At 39.7% G+C, this 26,398-nt stretch overlaps 1 protein-coding gene across 8 annotated transcripts in view; it reads right to left on the reverse strand.

The window, feature by feature from the left end:
• The window catches only part of RARB (retinoic acid receptor beta), a 324,550-nt gene that overhangs the window by 254,208 nt on the left and 43,944 nt on the right, over window positions 1–26,398 (reverse strand). The window contains exon 3 of one of the 8 annotated variants that reach the window (XM_017732110.1): window positions 2,699–2,750. The exons of the other annotated variants lie outside the window; for them this stretch is intronic. The gene's annotated coding sequence lies outside the window, so the exon portion shown is untranslated. The remainder of the gene's footprint in view (window positions 1–2,698; window positions 2,751–26,398) is intronic. 8 annotated transcript variants of the gene reach the window in all.

The following is a 26,398-nucleotide window of genomic DNA, read 5'->3' on the forward strand; positions in this document are numbered from 1 at the left end:
AAGGAGGGGGGGAAAGCATCTTTGCTCTGCTGAAACCATCACAAGTACTGTTGATGCCAGAGGAGATGCAGGACCAAAACGCTGCTAATTTTTAATTTTTTTTTTTTTTTTTACAAAAGTATATACAAATCCCTATGCAAAACTGAACCAGTTCAGGAACTTTGAAAAGTATCACAAAATACCCATTGTGAAAACTCCCAGCACCTCAGCAGGTTTGCAAGTGTAGCCCTGTCTATTTCTAGTTGACGGTAGTGACAAAGGAAGGTGCCTACAAGACTTAAGTTGTTGTTATGAGTATTTCAATGCCACATTTGGCACTACCCAAAGCAATTTATGCCAGTGGCTATGGCTAAACTGAGGGAACTGGGAGGGTATTCAATGGATCCCAACACTGTTTAGGCAGCACCCAGCTGTAAGGCAATTCCAGTCTTCCCTCCTACTGCTAAAAAAAACTTTAATATTGATGATGTTACTTCTAAACATGGAAAATGAGCAACAGCACCATGTGAAGTAGCAGTCGAGATCCCATTCTAAGAGGGACTGAACGATTCAAATTGGATGCCTCTTGCTCCAGGCTGTGTGAAAATTTGGGAAGAGCAGTGCACTGGTTTAGCACCTCTTGTTTAAGGCATAATGTCTATCTATCTTCACAAGCAAGAGAACCAGAAAGATATTTTTTTAAACAAATAAAGCTCAGATGCTGAAGCGCGAGGTACACCCTGTCATGGTACAGAATTTCACAGCAAATTATTCAGATGCAAAATCTGAACAACACAAACTTCTGGTACTATAAAAGTGAGCCCAGGTGACACAAAATGGCACAGAAACGCTTTGCTTAACAAGGAAAGCGAGTCCACCCCATTCACTGCCTTCAAAAGGATTCAGCCAGACGCTAAATAGATGTACTTTCAAAAAAAAACTTTCTACCACCTGTTTTTGTTGATATATAATGAAGATTTTATACATGCAAACACACCCTTTCCATGTATGAAATATTTCACTGAACTCTTAAACTTAGTCCTGCAAGAGTAATTACACAATCATCATGCACCTGCCAGACTCCAGACCCTTGCAGAGCACCAACATCCTTTTTGTGCATATTGTCTGTGTTCTGTCTTGGCTGCGAAAAGATCCAAGTGGGTTAAGCTCAGGGAGCTCATTGTCACTGCTACTTCTTGAAGGGTGAATATTGTTTAACCTTTCCCCTGCAGTCTGCATAAAATTCCTAGAGGGCAGTTTGAGACTCATATGGACAAATTAAAAGTGGGATTTATTAAGACTGGAATAAAATAAATAGGAATAAAATATGTCATGATACATGTAACCTCATATTTGGCATGAGGTAGGCCAGAAGCGCAGTAAAAAATTAAGTTACAGCATTTTAAAAAAATTATCTACCAAGCACTTTTGCCACCAAGCTAGCTGCCAAAGTAATATCCCCCCTTCAAGACTTTTACAATTCTTTTTTTTTTATTTATCCTCACAGCAGACAGCTCCTGCCAAGAAGTCATGTGCTTTCATACCCTCTCCTATATTAATTTCAAACTGCATTTATCTACCTTAATAGTCTCAGAATCTCTTCTTTTTCTTCTTGCTTGCCCATTTTATGTTATCATCCTAAATACTTTTTTAAAGGTAGAACCAAAGAAGCTCATACTTTCACAGCACTGGTCAATGACATGAGAAACTGAACCAGACATTGTACTTTTCACCTCCACTTCTGACAGCATGGAATAATGCTTATAAAACAGGATTATTTGAGCTTGTTCAGGTACTGATAGCAGTAAAAATGGAGCAACACAGTCACTGGCTGGCTTGGAGATAGGCTCTCCTGTGTTCAAGTCTATGCCCATGCTACCCTTTCTCCATAGCTCAGGAAAATCAGACCAGCTAAAGGTCATCCTTTGCCCACTTTTGTTGAAGCCCCATCTCTGACCACAGGCACCTCTGCAGACAGCACATCTGACATGTGTATTGTGCTGCCAGAAAAAACACCACGAGAAAAAAGGAACAGGTAGTCCCATTCTGTAAATAGAAACAAAAATGGACCAGCAACACCCACACATCCCTACAAAGACTGGAGGAGACAACCTCACCAGTCAGACCCGATACGCCGTGCTGAGTGTCAGTGGCAGCATTTTCAGCTTTTTGCTGCCTCACAGTAGGTTTTTCCCAACATGTTCCAACAGCAGCCAGCCCCACAGCTCCAGCAGCATTTAGAGAAACTGTGCTGCTCAAACCTTTAACCCAGTTCACCACAACCACAAGCAGGAAAGCTTTAGCAAGCCAGTGGGTCTACTGCAGAGATACAAAGTGCTCACAAACCAGTACACTCTGCAGCACAAGTTCATTTTGCTATCCCTGCTTCATCTCCATGCCACAGTGAAACAGCCCTTTTAGGTAAACCTCTTTTCCAGCCAGCTTCCATTTTCATGAGTTTAATTTCCTGATATTATCCCAACTACCAACTACATCACAGTGGGTCACGCTAAATGATTGCTCTCCTTTTTCTTCTTTGGTTCTGTACCTTTTCATATTCCTCAAAAACAATGAGGTGGTTCTTGTGCCCCATCCTTTCAGCCTCCACTAGCAAATATTTAAGTCTTTCAAATTTGTGCTTTGAGTCCAGCACCTCAAGTTTGTTTAGTACACTGGCTTTCAGAGTGTAAGCATCCTGGTGTCAAATGCCATATCTTACCTTCCAAAGGAGAATATAGCCCCAGTTGCACTCACTTCAGGGTTCTTCTATTCTGGGAAACAAAGCAAAACAAACAAAAACAAACAAATGCACCATTTTCCCCAGTTGCCCTTAATTTGACTTCACTATGGTCCACATTAACAGAAACAGCAGCTAAACTGTCTTTGAAACTTTATTCACCATAGCCAGAAAAAAAGAAGGAAAAAAAGACTGGTGAAATGCCTTTAAAACATGCTTTAATCTAGCTGGAATGCCATAAATTGCTTCCAGATGTGCTCCATACAAAAGTCAATCATAGCTATTTATACTGACACTCTGCAGTCCAAACAATCTGAATCCAAATGCCATGTCTCTGCTACAATAAAGCTATAAATGTCAGTCTTGTTGAATCTGGAGAGGTGTTGAAGAGTTCATGCTAGTTTGCTTTCTGGGCTATTTGTTAGCCAGCAATTATTTAAAAAAAAAAAAAAAAAAACAAGAAGGAAAAAAAAAAAGAGGAAAAAAAGAAAAGAAAGAAAACAAAAAGAAACTTTTAAAATAGGTCCTTTCCTTGCTGAGCTATTCTTAAAGCACACCTGACACCTTCCAATCATGACCTTGAAAGTGCCACAGGTTACAAGTTGAAATTCATTTCATAAGTTAGAAAAATGTAGTGCTTAGGCTCTGAGCCAAGAATAACTGAAGGGTTTGGCAAGGCTCCCATGCCCTCCCCTAGAACGAACACACACGTAGTACACCTGGGACTAAATGAACTGAAGTACAGTAAAATGACACACCGACTGCAATAATACTTCTATTCAAAAAGCTTCCAGGGTATTGGGGGAAAAAAAATAATTCTTGCTGTAGGGGGAAAAAAAAAGTTTGGAAACTGCACCCTCGTCAGTTGTTTTGCATGCAACACACTGGTATCTAAGTCGTCTTCACTTGGGAAAGCTGAATAACCAGCATTCAGATGAAAAGATGACCTATGGAGTTATCCCACACTGTTTCAGGAAAATATATTATTTTTCTGTAGTCTCCACAGAATTTTCTCATTCATTTTACAGACTTCATTAAGATCCTTTCCCCTCCCCTGCAAAAGTGCACCTGCAGTTCAATTTATGTATAAATGTTCAGAGTTTTAATTCTGGATTTTTCTAAGTGAAAGACAACAGGGAATTTTCTTATCATTGCTTGCAGTTTGGAGAATTAAAACATTTCAGAAAAATCACAACATGTAATGACTTTAGTCTTCAGTTTCCTGCCTTTCTATTTCCCTTGATGTTTGCCTCCTACTCCAAAGATTTCCTCTGCTTTCCCTTACCTTTTTCCAAGTCCAGAAGACCATCCCTAAAATGGAGTTGAAGAACATTCCTCTCTCCCAGGTTAAGCTGTAGCATGGACTGTCATTTTTAACCACACAGGTTGAGAGAAGAAGGCAGAAAATGCACACAGAAGTTATTCAATTTTGGTCTAAAACTTTCAGAGAAGGGAAGCGAATTGTACAAGACACAGTATATCAAGATTCAAAATATATATATATATATACACACACAGAAAAAAACTGAATACTTTAGAACAAGATTTGTGCTCTCAGTTCAACTTACTGGAAAACTTCAGTTTTTAATAAATCTCTTCAGTCAGAGGTTATACAAATGACTACAGAAGCAGCAAACATAATACCTGTATTTAAGAACGGGGGAGGAACCGATCTAGTGAACTACTGAGCTATCAGTCTGGCCCAAACATTAAGCAAGGTTTTGTAACCTATTTTGAAGGAATGTAATTTCTGTGTAATTGCAGGGGGTTGGAGGAGAGATAAGCAACAGAGAGGCAGAGAAGCTATTCAAGTTAAAAGACAATTCTGGCATAAGAAGAAATGATTAAGACTTGGCCGCGAATCCACTAAGAATGGAATTCACAAGCACGTGCCTAACCATGAGGAGGGCGAGATGCTCCAACCACTGTCCCATGGGAATGAGATGGAGGAAAACCCTACCACATGGGAGGCTGAGAAATTTACATGACTTCAGTATTCTGCAACAGCAGGGGATAAAACTTGATGCACAAGCTGCCTTCCTCTCCTGTGTCAGCCTACATTCATGCATTTATCTTTATTCCTAGCTCCTATCAGACAGTGAGGAGTTTTCATTGCATTGGTTCTCCAGATAAAGACATTTAACTCTTGCAAGAAAAGCTTGGGGGCTGCTAAGGCCATAAATAGAGGGGACCAATACCATTTTTCAGTGACATCTCTCTATCAGTGTATTTCTTCCTTTTCTCCACCCCAGCAGTGATACCAACCCTCAAAAATCTTCTCCCTCCATGAACTTTACTACACAATAACACCATGGTATTGTAGATCCTCATACTACCAAAATTTATACAGAAAGTCCTTCTCACATCCTACCTCACTGTAAAGACCTACCACACTGCCTCTGAATGTGACATGCTCTCTCTGAAAAGCCTAGCCACACATTTTTAGCATTTAAAGACAAATGCACACCCAAAGGAAGCAACTAATTTACTCTGTGTCTATAATCCTTCTCTCCACCAAAGCACAGTGTTCTCCCCTCAACTGTGCATTAAGCTTTCCATTTAGATCCCAAACCTTCTGATTCTAGGACTTAAAAGTCTTCTCATGGAGCATCAGCCCCACTCTGGGATGCAATAAAGTAAACTATGACAATAATAATAACTAACACTAATCATTATCGCTGGCTTTAAACTATGAATCTGTTCTGCTTTTGCAGCTGTGCTGTTTCTTCTGAGGCACCAATGGTGCTGCCAGCAGCCTAAGTGTTAGTATTAATTCAACCCATCCTTCCCATCCAACAAAAAGTACCCTATCTCCAGATCTGCATAGCTTCTGCATTTGTGATGGCTGACCCCCAAAAAGAGATAGAAAGAGAACAAAAGTCAGTAAAGTTACCAAAATATACAATATAGCTACTGTTTCAAACAAACAGGTTTGAAGCCAATATAATTTCTAACAATATCATCCAATGTTTTCCTTGCTTTAGATTTGTCGTCCTTTATTGGAAACAATAAGCCTTCCAAAACAAAAAAGAAAAAAAAAAAAAAAGAGAGCGAGAAAAAACCCCTCACTTTGTGTTTAAAATTATTTACTATACCTTTAAAAGTAACAAATGAAGCACTTGAGTCTCAGATGTGTAACCAGTAGGGAGTTGGCTCAATGCATCAGTTTTTACACCTCTTGTAGTTAAATCAGAGATCCAAATGCAAAATCTAGCACTCAGTGGTGAACTTATAACACTCCCTGGAGGAGTGTGTCCATAAACCATTCACTAGATTACACTCATCCATACAATACTTTATTTTATAAATCCACTCCCCACCAAAAAAAAAAAAAAAAAAAAAGGAAAAAGGGAAGAAAGGAATAAAAAAAAGAAAAGCTCAACTAAGGTGAAGTTAAGGTTGCATAAACTATAGATCATTTTTGTCATCACATGTCTAAGTCTCTGCTTTCCTTTTTGAGATTTCATTAGTACAACTTTCCGGTGTTTTTATCTCAAATGGATTTGTTTCTCCTAATTTGCATCTTGGCCAGGAAAGGGATCCAAAAACACCCAATGACATATGTGGCATAGCCACGCGTGGCGCAGGAGCACTCCCAGGCCTTTGGAGTATGCTCAGCAGAGCTAAAACACTTTCAAAAACTGCTGCGCTGCCTTTTCTGTGGAATGTCCTTAGTGACAGTTTTTTGGGAGTTTCACATTACGCCTCATGTTCTTATGAGTCTTCCGGACATTAAGTCTTTCGCAATGTATTTCATAGAATATCATGGAATCATTAAGGTTGGAAAAGACGTCTAAGATCATCGAGTCCAACTATTAACCCAGCACTGCCAAGCCCACTAAATCGTGTCCCTAAGTGCCACATCGACACATCTCTTAAATAAAAACCTCCGGGCTTGGTGACTCAGCCACCACACTCGGCAGCCTGTTCCAATGCTTGTCAACCCTTTCTGTAAAGAAAATATCTAATAATATTTGGATATTTCCAAATAATAATATCCAATCTAAACCTGCCCTGGTGCAACTTGAGGCCATTTTCTCTCATCCCATTGCTTGTTACTTGGGAGAAGAGACCGACCCCATCCGGCTACAACTTCCTTTCAGGTACTTAGAGAGAATGATAAGGTCTCTCCCAAGCCTCTTCTTCTCCAGGCAAAACAGTCCCTGTGGTCTTTCAGCAGCTCCTCATAGGACTTATGCTTCATCAGCTTCCTTCTCTTCTCTGAAGGTGGTCCAGCACCTGGAGCATGTATGTAAACATGTGCACACACTGTGTATGTGTGCTCACATGCATGTACACCTGCATACACACACAAACATACACACAGTTTGGGGCTAAAACTAGAATGGATAAAGACCAGTGTAACTTCTCTGAATTCAAAGGCATCTCCATCTGATGAGAAAACATGAGGACAGTGAACCTGCCTGAATGGCCTACTGACTATTTCAAAGTTCAAAGAACATAATAAATGTGAAGATTTCCAAGGTCCTTCATGATTAAGAAAAAGAAAGCACATGCACTAGTAACAGAAAGAGTGGGGGGTTTTGTTCCAATGAATACCATTCTCTTCTCTGACTATCTAGCACACAGCTCCCACTGTCAGCTCCTTCCACGTCTCCTGTTTTATTAAAATTGCAGAATGGGTGGCTTCTGAGGCTTAATAGTAGTGTTTGATTAGACAGCTTCCACTGACCACAACTTTTTTATCTTTTGGAATATGACAGTTATCCAAATTTCTACATTTACTGTAATTTTTCAGCTATGTTTGCATGGATTTATCATGCTCCGGGAAAGCTTCCATTGATTCTCTACCAGTTGTGTACCACAGTCTAAAAAACAATCTTAAACAGAGTTCTTAAAATGTGCATTAAGTTCTTGAGAATTTTTTTTACTTGTCTTATAAAGTTACATTATTGAAAGAAATATTTCAAACTTTAAAATTTTGAAAACTTGCCATAATGCTCACCTCCCCAATTCAATTCAAACACAAAATGGAGTTCCTATTCCAGTGGTTCAAGTTCATGAAAAATTTAAATAAACAAAAAACTCAATTCTACTACAGATTCATTAAACTTTGATCAAGGCAGAGATCATTTTTCACACTATTATCTAACACCACACTCGCAGTCTACCCTCAAGCCCCTTGCCTGCAGCCACAAAGATAGAACACACTGGATTTGCAACTGAAACATCCAGCTATCACAGATCCGTTTTTTGCTGCAATGGGGATGGGACCAGCAGCAAGATCAGCTCATCTGCAGCTTTGCCTTCCCCTCCAGCTTTGCCAAACCCCAAACAGCGGGTCAAACCAACAGTTCTATCAATGTCAGGTTGATCCATTGCATGACCCCACACGAAGAAAAGATGTGCTCTGAGAATATGCAAAAGTGGCTAACAACTCAATTAGTCAGTACATGTAATTATGCCCACAAGTGTCAGGAAACTGAAAAGCCATTTTGGCTATAAAATACGTTGGGAATCTTAATGTTATGGTCAGTAAGACAACAGAACATTACTTATGCTGCATTTTATCTAGTCCTTGAATGCACCTCTCCCTGTTCCTGATGTAAGATTTTCATTAGCCATTATACAGCTGAACGTGAAAACCAAGCCAGAGAACCAAACCCATTCCAAGACACAGCCACATTAATAAATTGACAGCACATGCTATAAAATACAACTGTGGGCCTCTTATGTGAGTCACAACAATAACTTTTGCAGCACAACAGTCAATGAAGAATAACCACCACCCCAAAAAATTTCTTGGTGAGCAATAACAGGTAATGGTTTGTTCCTCTGTTTACCAGCCAAGCCCCAGAGAATAATCTTCTCCAATTACACCGTTCTCATGCATCATGCCATACTTCAGTGACCACATCTCCATGTCAATGTTTTTTAATTCTTTTATCTCCCCTAATCTTCTGTTTTAAAGAGCTACCCTAAGTCTTTGCTGACATCATTCTGCTGAATTTCCATTACCACGGAAAAACATCCACCCCTATTAATTTTTTCAGTGTATTTTGTGGCATGTTATTGCTTTTTTTAAAATCAACTAATAAAATCATATCAGAGAGTTTTTCAGTGCAGCCTAAGCAAACACTGGCGTGTGAGTACAATGAAGTATAGTACAGTATGCAAGAGAAGTCAGAGGCTGAAATGAGAATACAATTTCCCATGAGAGAGTTCTATGTTCGAGCCATTTAACTTTAAAACTAGTTCAATATTTGAACAAGACACTATTTTATTCCCATTCAAAGTTTAAACACAGATCACTTCGAAATCAATCATAAATTCAAACCTCTTTATTTTAGAAACTGTTTCAATATTTAAAAGCTTTTTTTCTGTCGTTAATGTAACTGCACCTTCAAGGCTGCAGAAGCAGAACTGACTTCGAGATCCTTAAGAGCAATGCTATTTTCCTGCCAATACATACAAAAGGCAGTTCTAGGAAAAAGAAAAAAACCCACAAAGGCAAGGCTGTGCTTTGCTTCAGAGTTTAAGAACAAAGTCTGGACAAAGAACACACAGCCTAGTCTTCAGCCCAAACTAAAGTAAATGAACTTGGTGTGGGTGCTTTTCAGGGCACAACACCATCATTCCTTGTTACTGCACAGCTTTTGTCCTCACCTGGGTGTAAGGAAAAACCAGATGAGTGGGATCAGTGTAGACAAAAAACAACCCTCCTTTAGGATAGTGATTACAGAGTGAGAGATCTGCAACTCAGAAGGAGGATGTAGAGCCCATTTGTCGCCCACGCGTACTCGCGCCCCTGTCCCCACCCAGCACAGCGCTGCTTGTCCTGCTGCCTCAGAAGCCTCACAGCCCTGCTGACAGTGCAGAAATGGACTGCTCCAACTCTGCGACACAGAAAAAATATTTCAGCCTGGTGAAATAGCAACATTTCACACCCATATTTCATTTCAGTATGATGATCTTAAGAGTTCTTGGGGGTGGGTGTTACATTTGCTTGTTTTTAAACTCAATCTTCAGATGGGCAACTTATCACAGAGAGTCAGTGATCGAGAGGTGAAACCAGGCGAATTCCTGAACTGTGTCAGTGCCAGCTCTTTGGCACATGCCACTCTCATCCAACTAATTTCAACACCAATTTGTTTCTAAAAATTATCTTTTGTGCCTTCATCTTTGTACAAAGCTCTTTTTCACAAGCACAGAGCATACAGCTCAACGCAAATGTAACACTGCAAAAATACTCATATCAAGTAGAAAAGACAAGCTGATTGTTCTAAAGCAAAAAGTCTTATTAACCTCAGGGCTGCCCTGTTCTGGTTTCTGGTCAACTAGAGTCTTCACAATCAAGTTAAAAGACTCCTTGTAAAAGGATTAAGCATCTGTATTATCAAGAGACCACAGAATAAGAGCAGGAGTTAGGCTGTGTCTTTGTGGTATCAATCCACTTAACTACCCATGGCTTTGCATGAACCCAGGAAATATTATTCAGCTGTATATATAGCAACATGATAAACCTGGCTGCATGGGTAGTCATGCTGCTGCACTAGCATCTGAATGTCACCTTTCCCAGGAGAGGGCAGCTGCCATTCATAACCATCTCTCCTTAATTGAAAAATGAGGGGTCCTGATTTCCAGGAAGCCATAGGCCAAGAGCATTAGCAATAAATGAGCTTTACTTTTTACGTACCTCCAAATAAAAAGAAATCAGTTGTAATCAACACAGCATTAACATACTGTCTTGTAATATTTCACATAAAACATGTCACTGAAAACTCAGTATTGAGCAGGAAGGAATTTGATGAATCAAGTAGATGAAGCCAAGATGTAGTTATTAGATGCATTACATCTTTAGCACATCATCTGTAAAAATGTCCAGGGTAAACTAACGCTCCAGGGGAAACCTGACCTTTAAGAGGCTCCCTAATACTACATCTAAATTAATGTCAGTGACAGGCACTTCAATCTAAAATAGCAGGGTTCTTTCATTCTATCTACACTATCTATTCAACCATTTATTTGTGCGTAAATGTGTGTGTGCATAAATGGATTTGTGTCATTCTGGCACTGGGGGAGTGGGTAGGGGACAAAAAGAGCTCTTTTTTTTTTTTCATTCCTTACTACTCTTACGCATATTGTTAGTTTTGCAGGACTCATTCAGAATCTTTTCAGAAAAAAAAAGTGGTAGGAAAATTATTTTTTATAGTAACTAAATCTACTTCTCCAAGTAGGTATCAACCTTGCAAAATAAACATGCCTGAACTAGAGCAGGATGGAACTCTTGCAGCAATCAATACAACAAGCAATTCTGAATTTGTTTTAAAGAGCTGGGCTGGGCTCTGACATGACTGGTGGTCAAGATAAAAATCATAATTGAGATCAGTTTTGCTGTTTCAAAACAAAACACTGGAAATAAATTCACTAGAAGATGCATTTCTGCCTTGGAGGAAAAGAAACAAATAAACAATACACTGCAAAATACTGATAATAGAATAATTTCATGGCTGTTAGTCAAATCGGTGCTAACTGTGGTGGCCAAACCTTCACTCTCTTCTGTTTTTCATTCCATTTTGGAGGTTTTATGATGAAGGGATGAGGCAACTGCAAAGCAGCCACTCTGATGACCTTTCTCCAGGCTTCTTAGGGTGCTCTTCCTCCCCTGCCAACACCTCAGAGAGGACCAAACCCACCTAGACCTGTGGTACTCTGTCCCTCCACTTCTCAGAGACAACAGGACAATGGTGTTTTCAAGAGATATCTCTTCATGCAATAGCTGAAATCTGTTCCTTGATGGAAAGGATTTACACCTTGCTCTGAAATTAGGACAATCACATTAGCTAAATCCTAGTGAACTAAAACTGCTAAATTCTTTCACATTTTGTTGATCAAGAACCCTTTTATTGGAACATTTTTCTTTGCAAGTCTCAGTTCAGTAATAAACTATCCTCTAATTGGTCTTTATGCTATGAAGAGCTACCTTGCATTTTAGCTACTTTGTATGTGGTTATATTTTCTTACAAAGACACAATTGATCAGGAATTACCATAATCTCACACAGAGAAGCAGTCCTAGAAGCACTGAGAGCATAAAACATTAATGTCAGTAATGCAGACATGACAAGTTTCAACTCTCCTTTCAGCTAAACAATCTGCCTCTTTCATACTAACATCACCGTTCAGCCCATGGGCTACATAAACATTGTCAAACCTGGTTTCAATATAAAGTGAGCACATTAATGTTCCCACTAATATACATTTCCCAGTAACCACTCCATTAGATTGCTTAGCTCAAACTGCATGACATATCCCATAACATATCAGACAGTTCAGATTCACAAGCTCAGAAGATACAGATATTCTAAGTATTGGAAAAAAAAAAACCTTTCTCGTGTGTGTATTCATGAGCCCTGCAAATCCAAAAACTCCCATGAGGCTCTCAAGAAAACATGCCTGTGTGGAATACAGCCCTCCTCTGTTCAGTGAGAGTTTTTTTGTTTTCTGCTTTTTCTGGTTTTGGATGATGGTCTTTCACTTTCCTCTTCACAGAGACTAAGTAAATGGACACAAAAATAAAGAGATGCTGTTCAGAGCAGATAATCCTTTCTGTAACCTCAGATAATGTATCTAAGACCAGTGGATCCAGTGATGACTCACTATTAACTTTTCTCAAAAGCAAGCCAGTTGAGTGGCTAAAACGTTTAACAAACATGATGTAGAAATTCCCTGATTTAGTTCACTACAGACCCTCTGATTATAAAGCAAGACCCTATTCCAGACACGTGAACTTTGTGTTTTCCCTCACACTCGGTAACAGCGCAGCAGCATCAGTCTCAGGGTAAAAGGACATGAGAAGCCCCCCCACTGCAAGGGAACTTCACGTGAGCCTCCTTAACAAGCCCATGGTCCCACAAAGCACAGTGCACATGCTGTACAAGCAGCGTGCTACAGACAACATTACTGTGGCCTCCCATGTCATTCTGGGTTATAGGGTGGTTTATTATGGGCTGGGGACCAATATCCTAGGAGCTCACACTTCAAATTTTCACGTTCAGCAGCTGGAAAGGCAAATATCCTCAGCCAGAAAGTTCATTAACCTAGAGATTTTCCATGGCCAGACTTCTTCAGTATTGCAGTAAAATGCAATTTTACATTTGGGTTATGGTATTTTGAAGTATTTAATGTAGCTGACAGCCAACAAATACCAGCTAACCTTACCCCTGAGCTTGATAGTGTGTTGTGCAAAATACAGCCACTTTGAAATAACATGACTTTAAAACTGTTTATGCTTAACATGGTGAAATTAAACGCAGAGTCGACTAGACATGCTAGCTTCTACACTGTTGAGTAACACTCAATACCTTAAAGAAGTGAGAAACAGGAAAGAGACTCAGAAATTTTGAGAGCAGCAGGGAATTTCCATAAAGCCATCTGATTTCTCAGAAGGAAAAAAATGAAAGTTGAAAGTGAAATTGAATTAATCCCAGAAATATGTAATGCATGCCCCCACTAATCAGACTATGGGGAGCACTCAGCATAGATAGAGGAAGGTCCAATCAACCTTTGAACAAAACAATACCCACTCTGAAATCTTCTGACTCTTCCAGGCTCACAAAACTTGACCCAGAATACATAAGTCTGGACTGGCACTGATCTCATAGGGTAGAACTTCAGAAGGTGTAAATCTGAGCAACTCCACTGACTTCAAAAGTCTGCCAAGCCTCTAGCTCCAGATGTCAGTGTGCAGTCATGAATTCCTGATTTCTGAATACTTTAACACAGCTAAAAGAGCAGCAAAGGCTAATGTTTTTGCACTTGTTAAGTAAAAAATTACTTGATATGTTAAATAAAATTAATAGCTGAAAGTATTCTACATATTCTGATTAGCAGTTGAGATTTATCCCGTACATTCAGGTTCAAAGTAATTTTGCTTTGGGCTTCAAAGCTCACTTTCAACTTCAGCCAGCTTCCACTGTTGAGTTTCCAGGATAAAGTTCAATAAGGTTTACTTTCTATTAAGATTTAAGCCATTAACCTGTATCACACACTTTTTCATGTAGTGTGCCTACTGAAATGCAAGTCTTCAGAATACTGCATTATGTCAGTCAAAAGAAGGTCTGGCACAAAAACCCCAGTCAGGGCTATTTCAACCATTCAACAGTCCAATTACTTACACTGTGTTAGACCTTCCAGCTCCAGAAATGTAGAACTGTTAACACTCAGGGAGCCAGGGTTGCACTGATAGGGTTGTACATTGTTAATTCTTTTGTCAAAATACAGTGTTTCAAACATAATTGCCAGAAGAGATGTAACATCTAGGCTTGCAGCCTCAAGTGCAATTTCCTGGCAACTACAGTGGTGCAGGCTACAGATTAACACATGAGCAATTCCAATTAAACGTGATGCAAGTCCATTAACATTGGGTCTGAGTAATATCCCCTCATACACAGGATACCCTGAAACCGGAAATAGAATAAATTAACATGGAATAAATTCACCTGCAATACAAGTGAAGATGCTACCAATTAGCTGTCTGTATAACTCATTTTGGAAGATGGTATCTACTTTTTCTTTCCTTCTCAGATTAGATAAATGAGCATGTCCTGCAAGGCCTTCTAAATACGCTGGAGAACTATGTACTCTATAAGATCCCCAGAAATAGGGTTCAAAGGTCCTTATCATGGCACAAGTATTTCTGCAGAGTTATGGAAAGAGAACACCAACCTGAAAGAGAGGTGTTGGAAATTGTTCTTCCAACAAATTCCTCCATCTCAACAGAAGCAGCATTTCACGTGCTTTCTGCCTGTACAACAAAGAATGAATTCTCCATTGCCACCATCAACTGATTTTTCTGAAATTTGGGTTCAATTCACCTTGCAACATACACTCCTATTCTTTCAAGAATTGCAGCTGCATCCTATGATAAAAATACAAACATAATTACAAATACATGCCACAACAACAGCCCAGCATACCTTATGTTCTAGCTGGTGAATCACACCAAGTTCTCACATAACCACCTCCAAGGCTGTGGCTCTCCTACTAACCATGTGCACAGTAAGCTGGTGGGCCCTCAAATCATCATGGACTTTGATGAAAAGAGAAAGCCAAGTGCTGGATATACTATTTTCCACAAAGCCAGGACTAAGATTTATGCAAGAGGAAGGAAAATGAGATACTACATCTTGACACCTCACTGAGTGAGATACAGTCAAATGCTGGGGAAGTTGGAAGGTCTTGCCTCAAGAACTGTTGTGCTACTTGATTCTTCCAGAAAGGTATAGAAAGAAACTGAAATGCACAACTGTAAACAGGTATGAGGATTCAAATCCTGCTACTTAGATATGATCCACTAATAACTGAGCAATACTATTGCCTTCTTAATATTTCATTGGAGACCATTTACTTGAAATGGTAGTGTTACAACCCAGCAATTCATTATTTCAACAGCCGGTTTTTCAAAGACACCTACTGTCATTATCTTTTCTCTGTATTTGGCCATTTAAATCTAGCATTGTGTGTTTCCCTCCCATACGTACCATTCTAAGTAGCATCACACAATCTTCTTCTGCCACACCACTCGGGAGACTTAGCGGATCCACAGGAAGGAGTAACCTGGCTTACCTAACCCATAGCGCAATTGATTCCACTTGGGTGGCTGACAGAGTGCTCACTTTCGATTTGCATCACGATTTCTTCCCTGCCAAAATGCCACTGCTGAGGTGCCACCAGCAATGCGTGTTGTGTAATGGAGACCACCATGCTCGGGGCAGGCAGAAAACTGAAGGCTCCTCTGTGCCATGCAGGCATGCCCACACTTGGAGAGGCAAAGCTGACTGTAAGCTGCTTAAACCACTTCCCTGTGAATTATTTTTACTTCTGCAGCTTGACTTCTTAATTTCCTTTCCCTCTCTTTTCAAGTTGATGCTGTAATACGGTCACACTGTAGAAATCTCGGTCAGTATAATATTCTGCGGAGCCATACAGCCCTCTGATATTTAGGAGATTGCTCCTGATTCATCAAGGCTTCCTTGATGCCTTACAACGTCTTGGCGAGGTCACAGGGTGCAGGCTGCAATTTCCTTCGCCTTTTTATTTGTGTTAATCAGGAGTTTGGGGACTGTGTATCCCTGTGTTTCCTGGCCGGCTCCAGGCATCACTGCATCACAGCGGCACCTGGTGGGACGGGGCAGGGCTGGAACACGCTGCTGCCCACCCTGCAACCCCAGCAGCGCCCAGACATCCACAACAAAACCAAAATTAGCATTGTTTTGCTCTGGCAGGTCTTTCTAACATCTGTTGATGTTGAAAAGTTCAAAATTAATATCACTGAACCCTACCCTGGTATTTGCTAAAGAGATGCAAAATGCTGGATGGGGAACAGACTGAACTGCAAGCCACATCTTAGAAACAGCCTGCAACCCGAGGGATCCAGGAGACGCTGCACACAGCACCAAAAGGAAAAAATAATCTGATAAATAACTCATCTCCGAGGCCTCTCAACTTTTGATTCATTAGCCATCATTAAAAATTTATAAAAGTATATTAGAAGTAAAGCTCAGTTCAACCAGTCACATGTATTCTAGCAACAGTGTGACACATTGCGCCCTTTTCTTTTGATTACTGCCTTCAATCTCATCATTTTTATTTTATGGGACGCAAAGCATCAAATTCAGCTTCAGAAATACAATGTTCAAAATATAGTGGCCAATAAATGTTTCATCTTTTTCACAAACTAGACCTTAAAGAGCTTCAGTTATTTATTTTTATAGCAGCAGCATACATAAGTGTATGACACAGTAAAGGATACTGATCTCTGAAGACCTCAGATTATCTTAAACTCCAGAAAATCAATATCAAATCCTGTGTTTACGGTACTTTCCATTATTTATTTTAGAGCCTAAGGAAGTGGACAGTGGAGGCTGCCAGTTTTGTAGAAAAAGAACCTAGCAAAGTTGCAGTCAGATTTATAGGTCAAACTCCACATTACGAAAGAAAGTATTTACCCCCAACAGCCAAAATCACTGCTGTTCACCACAAGCAGAACACTTTTATTGAAAGTCCACAGACTGTTGCTACACCTCAGTATAATTTACTTCAGTCCTTACACCCTAGCCAACACAGAGCCTGTTCAAGGCATGTAAGAGCTCCCACACAGGTACAGCTGCCTTCGAGGGGCACTGCAATTTGCAGAGTGCAGCTGGAGCTGAGGGCGTTGCTGCGATCTCCAGATGCTCACACACCTCACCATCGATGCAAATGAACACCAGGAGTGTCAGACTGTGCCCGCTGCTTTCAAGACTGCCAGTTCTTGATTAATTTTTCAAAAGTGCAAGTTCATGACACACATGAGAAGAGGGGGGGGAAAGGAAGGAAAAAGGAATGAAAGAAAAAGTTTAGAGAGCTTTAATCCTTAGAAACACTTGAATGGAGGGAATATCCAAAGACAGAAATAAGGATTTTTATCTCTTGAAAAAAATCCACTCTTTGCATTATGGCTGCCGAGCTAACTGAAGAAATAAACAGTACTAAGTCCGATCTACATTAAGCATAACCCTAAATCCCAAATTAACTTAAGTAGATTGATTAAGAAAAAGAAAAAATAAAGTCTTAAGGAGTGCACAAATTAACCTATAGAAGTGCTAGTTTAAAATGCAAAAAAAGGCCATTAAAGTGCAAGGGGCTCTTACTATCTCTAACTGTGCTTGACATACATTTAGAACCAATCTCTCGCTGCTGTAATGATTCTGGCATAATTTTCACATATCTGAAATAAAAAAGAAAATTCTGACTGTAAGCATGTCTCTTTTCCCCTTGATTCTTCACACCAACACTAAAATGTTACAGAAATATAGTGTTGCTAATATATAAAATAACTGCATACTCTTTATATAAAACACTGTGATCTGTTCTTGTGATAAGCAGAAGGTACAGATATGAAGAATTGTTAGAATAATTACAGGCACTGAAAGAGTCCTGCAGGCTAGGGACTAGAAACACTGATGGGAATCCTTTTAGCTTAAAGATGAGATACCTAATAGAAGTCATATTTGAGGTTTGAGAAACAAGACAAGATACATTAGACATTCCTATTTATAACATACAATTAATTTGTGGAATGCACTGCTACCACAGCACACTGACATCAAAAGCACAGCAAAATTCAGATAAGGTTTAGATAGATAACATGAAAATGAAGCGTTACACCAGAGAAGATTTAGGAAACATGAGGGATTTAAGCCTTTTTGCTACACAGCACAGACCAAAGTCTAACTGACAGGATTTTAAAAAAACCCCACAACATAACGTGAAAGACATTTGAAAGTTTATTGTAGGGTTTTAAGCACTTTTGTCTGAAATACCCAGCTCCAGCCTGTCTCAAGAGAAAGGACAGCTTCTTAGATGGACCACTGGTTTGATCTGGCATGGCAAGTCCTATATTCTTATGCTCCTACCAGATAATCTGCAGTAATTTGAGTGACAATGGATGGGTACCCATCCTAGGGAAAAAAATATTCTATCATTCTATTTCTCAGTGCACTGAACTGAATTATGTTAGGTTAAGTGTTGTCACACTGAATAATCTCAGGCTGTATCACATGTCCAAAGACACAACTCAGTGTAATGTGTAGGACAGTGCACTCAAATTTGCTACAGATGTGAAATGAGAGTGAGGGGGGGAAAAAATATAAGCCTGAAGTCTAGTGAAACCTACAGCACCTACAACAGTAGTAAAAACCATGTTAAAACATTTTTATTCAAAATGCTGTCCAACTCCAGAAACAAAAATTGCTCGAAGTTATAAAACACTAGTCTCTCCTCCTTCTGCTTCTCCTCAGCCTATCTATCTTCATATAATCACAAACTGTGTTTAATGTCAAAGAAATTCAAAGGCATCTCTCATTAAAACAGTTGGGAGGGTACAAGAAAGACAAAGACCCCTTAGCTTCTTGGAAAAAAGTAATCATAATAGGTCAATGTTAAAAATTCATTACACTGAATTAAAGTGTATCATTTTATTTTGTCCATAAAACACGAGAAGAAGCTCCCCCAAGAGTCAGGAGTGAGAGTCTCAAGATTTTCCCATTCCTTGGAAGCTCAGGCTTGGTTTCTCTAACTCGGCTCTTTCCACAGGAAAGATGTGACAATCTGCCTCAGCTGTTTCTGAGATTACCATAATTTTTCATTGAATACAAAACAGGTAGGAAAAGAGAAGATCCATTTGCCTACAACCCACATCATGATGCTCAAAAGTTCATCCCTCTGCACAAATGATTCTGTTTGCTGTTCTTACTCCTCCTTGTTATTTACGGCTACTAATTACAATTTTGAATAATTTTGTAAAGCGTGTTTTGCAAAACAGTCACCTTTGCAGAGCTTTCAATTTAAGTATGAAAACTATAGGCAAAAAAACCCCCACCAAAACCCTCCAAGCCCTATCCTCCATTTAGACAGTGTAACACGTTCAGATGAACTCTTTCATGCCTAACCACCCGAAGTCCTTGGATATCCTCAGTGGCTTTAATTGCACATCTTTCCAAACAGCAGCTGAGCAGGACACAAGCAGAAGACACTTCTGGATGTGAAGGAACCCCTGTCTTGACAACTACCCAACATAGACATCCCAACCACTGTCCCCCAGATAGGCGAGCCCTGATGACAGGCTGTCCCCAACATGATGGCTAAGCGGCCATGGATGCCAGACAGGAGAAGCACTGCATAAACCACTGCCTGTCTTCCATCTCCCTGCTTCCAAAGGATTGTGTGCAGACAGCTATTCATGTCTGGGAGCTTGCAGAACAGAGACCTGGGTCTGTATTTTAGTGTTTGCTTTTCAAATTATGCATTTAAAACAAGAATTTGAGGACTCCATAAAAGAAAGGCTTTTTACCAGCCCCTAAAGCCCCACAGCTACCAAAGTCTCAGCAATGAGATTTCTCATTGGGCTTTTCATTTTTACACAGAGATTCTCCAAAAAACATCTTGAGATTTGATGTCTGACAGCTCCACTTGTTTTGAGAATCCTTATATCATGCACAAGAGGATTTGATCTTAAAATAATAGTTCCTTATTATTATAGCATCCTGGAAGATTCTATTGCAGAATTAATGATGTTTATATGGCTCTTTCGTTACCTTCTAAGAACAACAGGTCAATACTAGTTCATGCAGGGAGTGCCAAGAATTCCTTTCAAGGTGTAATTCAGCAGCCACCACGACTTGTCCCGTTTCCTGCCATGGCTGTACTGCCATTTTGACCAACCCTACACTGCCTTTGCTCTGCAATGCTGCAAGTAGTTCACAAACATACAACAAAATGTTGCTGGCACCATCTGCTCCTTGGAAACCTGCCAATCAGCATCCAAACCACTGAGAGGAGCTTGTGCTGGGATTTACTTCGTATCCATGCTTTCTGGAGGTTTGGCTTTTGCTGCTGTCCCCAGTAGCCCTACCAGCAGCTGTAGAGAGAGCTTTGATCTGTTTGTGGGGAAAAAAAATCTGTAATCCAGTAACAATTTTCATCATACTCATTGAGGGGACCTTGTCTGCTCAGTTACAGCACATGTACATTGCTGGGTCTACAATGACCCAAAGTCATAGAACATGTTGTCCTCAGTAGTTACAGCTAATCTGAACGGCATGAAAACAAGGAACAGCTATAAAAGGTGTGTTTTGCCAGTAACTGAAATTCAGCCACTCTTGAAACGGGCAGAACAGATCTTAAACACACAGCATCATTCATCAGTGTTTCAGAGATGAAGTGGGGGCTATGGTGCATGACTTTCATAGTTGACAGTAAATAGACAGGAAGGTCACAAGGACAACGTCACCAAATTTGGTCCACACACTAGAGATAACAAACCTCCTTATAAAAATGTTACAGGATCTTTTTGGTCACATGTTAAGATATCTCAATACTGGAGGGGGGAAAAAAAAATAAGGAAAAGAAAAGAAAAGAAAAGAAAAGAAAAGAAAAGAAAAGAAAAGAAAAGAAAAGAAAAGAAAAGAAAAGAAAAGAAAAGAAAAGAAAAGAAAAGAAAAGAAAAAGGGGGCATTGTGCCGTAATACTACTGGGAAAGAAAATCCTCCATAAATTCCATACTGACACTGCTAACATTTATCTGAAATGCAGTTTATTAATTTATCATAGTCAATAATAACTGGTTTATGATATCACAAATGCACAGTTCACCTCATTTATACTTATTTGTAATTAATGCACACAAAGCATCATTTTGTTCTACTATTTTTTATACCACAGCTTGTTTGGGTTTTTTTACTACAACTGGTATTGCATTGCTAATGCTTCTGCAAGTCTCTATTTACTGTAGCTCTTGGCTGCCTGTGTACAATGGCAGCAGGCACTGGCTTCAGTGCTGTGACATATCTATTTAATTAACCCAGCTGTTCTATCTACAGAGTGAAGTACCAAGCAATGTTGCCATACTGGAAAGCAGGACTCATAAAACCAAAAAAAATTACAGTGCCACTTGGAAAATGAAACACAAATAAAGTCTGCTAAAAAAAAATACAGATAAACACATCCCTGTCTGCCTTGACAGGCCTCTACCATTCAATTAGATACTGCATAATATTGCTGAAGACTTTCAGAAGTACCATTTCTTATTTTAAATCCACCTCCTTTGTCTTGAACAAAATTAGCAATTTATCTGCGTGTGAACAAAACTGGACCATTTTCTTAAAACAGAAAAAATTCATCACTGGGCCTTTCCTGGTGGCATTGTTCTTTTACCTATGCTTCTACAGAGTCCATTCTTAAAAGTGCTTTCGCGTAAGACATAAAATAGGAGCATCTCCCAATGCAAGCCAATACTGCCTTTTCCTTGAAAGCTCATAATATCAAAATCAAACAAATTAGTCTGTTTTTCAAGTTGTCACTTTGCAGCATGGTGAAGGGAAGGAGGAAAAACAAAGGATTCACTGGAGTTGAAGATAATGCAGCCATTGCACATGAACACTACAATAAATATAATTTAGAAAACATCTCCTGCCCGTCATGAGCTGGGCCTCAAAATGAGTCAGTTGTACCAATAAAAAGAACACAAAAAGAATAGCATCATATCCAGTTTCTTTGAGATGTGTTGGCTACACAGACACACTGGATGTGAAAAATTAGTTAATTGCTTTGGAAGAACAGCATCCACTGGAGCTGCATCCATATCAGGGAGCCCTCCTGACCATGGCAGCTGGGACAAATGAGACATGACAGCTTCAACCAATCTCTCTAGTCCTTCACCAGCCTGGAGAACCTCAGCTCATACCCAGATGGAAATTAACTCAGTTACATCAAGTGAGAGACTGCTTGCTCTCCTTAAGTGCTGTCAGACTCCTCCTGAATTTTCAGCTGAGAACTGAGGAGGCTGTCAGTGGTTCCCGGACTGAGGGCATTTGAGTCACCCGTGCCAAGGTACTCAGCACACACCATGCAGGGTTTTCTTCACCCCACTGCTGATGAGTGCAGAGGAGAGCCCTTTTTAATGATGTGCCTACCTTGTGGGCACAACTGTGTCATGGAATGAAACCTGGACAGTTCATTTCAAAAGCACTTCTAGCCACTGGTTCAGGGTAAGGCTATTATGAAAAAACTTCCGAAATACTCTAGAATACAAGAAATTCAAACAGATACTGATACAGTAATACAGTCTGAATACAGTTTATTGACTTTTTTCTTTAATTGTATTTTATTTGTTGATGAAAAGATCTAAACCTTGCAGGGTGGTTGCTCTCACAGTAATGACCAGTAACAAGAGAAGGAAAAGCTATCTAACATCACCTGGCCTCTTATACTTCAGCAACTGCAGCTACAAGGGTTCCCAGGATTTAAGTACAGCCCTGGGGTCTACTGTCATTAAAACTATGCAATACAAACATACATCTAGTGTAGTGTTATATACACACATCTATCTATAGGTAGAGAGACAGATAGGTACAAGGTAACTTGCCTGTAAACTGAGAGTGGAACAAAAACGGCAAATTTCTACCTACCACATAATCTTGTTTCACCTGTTAAAGTCAAGATCCAGGTGAAGAAGTCCTACGCTAGTATTTTATTTTCAGAAGTATCTGAACAATGAAAGTTTCTTAAAATACTTCACCCAAGGTACCTATCCAGAAACCTGCAAATTAGGAGAGATGCACCTAAATCTATTTCTGGTGTAAGATGGAACACGAACCTGGAAGCCAATTAACTGAAAGGAAAAACATTTTGATTGATGTCGACCTTCAAGGCACTCAAGAGACTGCATTCCCTGCAAGTTAAGAGCAGGGAGAAAGATACAAGCAGAAGAATTCTCTATTAGAAGACCATCCTACAATTGTAGACCTAGAAATGTACTGACCTTTCCTGTGACCCTTTTAGAAAAGTGATTTTTGTGAACCCTTTGGTTTTGTAAGCACAGCATTTTATCGTGTTTCCCAAACCCACAATATGCTTTGTAGCTCTTCCCTGAAACAAACCAATCTAGGCAAATATTTCAAGCTTATTTTTTAATTCTCACAGTTGTTCTTCACTGCAGTTCAGCTTTACCAGTACTTTCTTGTAAGATAATGCTGCATGTCCTGACATCCCTCTCAACTTCTTTGGGACTACCACTACAGAACACATCAGTCCACTAAATAATGCAATTCAGAATCTCCAGGAAAATACATTTGCAACCTTTATTTTAAACAGACTGACTGACTGGAGTAAAATCTCACTCAGCTATTCAGATTGGTAGAGCCACTAACAATGCATTTCCCAACTCCTCAAGTTGATCCAGTAGGAAAAATCCTACTTCACCAGTGGGGTGAAATAGGATCATGTTCAACAACACTACTAACCGGTTGCCTTATTCCTACTACTTTGTAGGAGGATACAATGGTGATCCCCCAAACCAAGAAACAGGGCAAGGCAAGGAGCAGCTCCTCAGAGCTTTCTCCTTTGCCTCCACCAACTACTGTTTACCATTTTTCACAATTTGAGAACTTTCTCTTGTCAATGGCAAAAATAATACTTTGCCCAACCTGGCTGCAAATAATTAGTTTACATAAAGAAACTGGAACACTTGATTTATGTCAGCACCCAAAATCTACAGTCAAACAAAACCTCTGATTTGTGTCTGCAATATTTGTCTGCCATTGCTGGGCTGGGGGGGAAAAAAAAAAAAAAAGAAAAAAACTTCTAAAAATTACATAACTATAGATTCTGTACAGGACACTCTGTGACAAATACTTCAGCATGAGCCATGAAAAACAAAGATGAAAACAAAAATCAAAGCCAGGTTAACAAAACATTTTCATTACTATGACTAAAAAATCTGAATCACTACTTATTTCTTCCTAAACCAGTTCACCCACTTATTTGAAAATGAAAGAATCAACAGAAAAAAAACTACTTCTGCAAATGCCAAGACAAAATTAATGAAGAAAATATTTAAAAGCAAATAAATCAGAAAAGGAATATTTAGGATTCTTGCATACATTCAGAAATCTGCAAGGACAGGCAAAACACTAGCACTGAACTGAAATACTCCAGCTTTCTTATTAAGGCATCCTTAGCAGGGTGGCAACTAGTTAAAGACCAGTTGCTCATTCAAGATAAACAATACTGATTCCAAATCAGTTTCACCTTAATTTTAGGTTTTCATCCCACCATTTTCTTGCCTAGGTATTTCAAACATATCTACCGTCTGCAACATTGCAGGGAGGTAAAACTTTCCTTTCTTGTTATTTTTTGTAGTTGTCCTACTTAGCTGCAAACCAAGCACTTGAGGTTCAACGCCAGAGCAAACTCATGTTGCTCTTAGCTCCCTGACCCCCATTCAAGCCCAACCTACAAGAGTATCCTGAATTTTTCTGCTGATGGAAGATTTCATCAGTGAAGAGCCAGGCACCACAGACCATCACTCTTCCTCATGTGCTCCATATTTCATCAGCCTGACGGAATCAATAGCAAAAGGGAACCACCTTTGATCACAGCAATTCTTAAGGAGGTCATCACTGCGTTTCAGAAGCGAGGGCGGTTTTACAGAACGTAACTCCTTTGCATTCTGTAGTGGTAGGAAAAGGTACTTCCCTGAGCCCCAAGCCAGGCCAACTGGTTCATCCCATAATTACTGTATTGTTATGCAATAACCTACCCTGATTTCACTAGGGTGCCATAAATCAGGCCCACACATTCAGGGAGGCTGTAAAACCATCAGTGGCAGATAGCCTGTATCCAGCTACGGTCTAGTGAGAGTGCTCTGAAAAAACTGACAGTAGGAAACTTTACCGCTGTCATCTGCTGCACAAGGCAAGCACAATGTTTGTGATACAAGGGACTGATGTCTACCAGACACCCAGGAGGAAGCTGAGGTGCAACCTTTTGCTGCAGAGGTCTCTCCCAGCACTCACTTTTATCAGCTCCAGTGCAACGTTTTCAAAACCTCCCCCTGGGTGATGTCCTTAAGCTTTTTCTAGGTACCCAGTCTCAAATTTGATTTTCCTCCTTTTATTCTCCCAATTCTTCAAAGATCATTCCAGAAACCTGATTTGATTAGAAGTCTCTTTTAACGTAAGCAATTCATCCTCACACACACAGAGCTGTTGATTCACCTTTTCTTTAATTTCATTTTGCCTGACTTTCATTTGAGCTATCTCAATTTTAACCTCTGTTAAAGCTCCATCTACCTTGTTTACTGTTTCTTTGATTTGAAAGATTTCCTCTATTAAGTCCTTAAGCGACAACTCCGTGGCCATTTTTGGCTCCAGCTGTTTGTCAGGAGAGGTCAGCCACTGCCTTGGTCTTTTATTTGTCTGGAGCAACATTCAAATTGTTTTCAGAGCAATTGTTTTCTTCTCATTTCCTGCCACCACTGTTTGAAAATAATAACGAATTACCTCAATTCTAAGGAAGGTTCCATCCCTTTACTGCATTACCAAGAGCAGGGAGAAAGACTGTTTCAGAGGTTTGCACCCCGCAAATTTCCTCAAGTCTTGCTTGAGGAATAATACTGTAGGAACAGTTAAAAGTTATCTTCTACATGTATACAGGATCCTGCAAGAAAGCACTTGAGGCTTCAGAAAATTCACCTTCTTAAAATCCTGCCAGGCAGGTATTAGATCTTCAAAACAAGAGGGCCAGTAGAAAAATTACTTCATTTAAAACTTGCACACTAAAACAAAGTTCTTGGGGTTTTTATTTCTTTTTTTTTTTTTTTTTTTTTTCCCCAGCTCTGTTTAGAAGGATCAGTTCCTCAGCCGGACAGGAAGCCTGGGGCAGCTCTGGAAATAGGTTTCCTGCCTCGATACAGAGTTGCCAGACTATCTTTTCTCCTCTAAACACATTCAAAATGTGCTCAAAGGAAAGCATCCAACACACAGAACTGATGAAAGAATACTTTTAGATCAGAAACAGGCCTTTCTCAAACAAACCTTTATACTTTGGTCTATTATTTCATGTCAATAAGGAAGATACAGAGATTTAAGATGTGTATTTAGGTGAGGGGATTGTTTGTTTTTACAAGTATCTTTACCTTAAATCATATCCCAGCTGTTACTAAACCCACCTGAGAACTAGCATGCTGTAGATTAATATTTTACATTAAAAATCTAGACATTTCTTCATTTTGAGCAGACTGTTCCCTTCCCCCTCACGTACACAAAAAATGTCACACGGAGATTCATGCACTGCCCTACAGCCACAAAAACGTATTTTTTGTATGCCACTCCAGGGGAAA

Source organism: Corvus brachyrhynchos, unplaced genomic scaffold (genome assembly GCF_000691975.1).
Source record: "Corvus brachyrhynchos isolate BGI_N302 unplaced genomic scaffold, ASM69197v1 scaffold53, whole genome shotgun sequence".
NCBI classification, from domain to species: Eukaryota; Metazoa; Chordata; class Aves; order Passeriformes; family Corvidae; genus Corvus; species Corvus brachyrhynchos.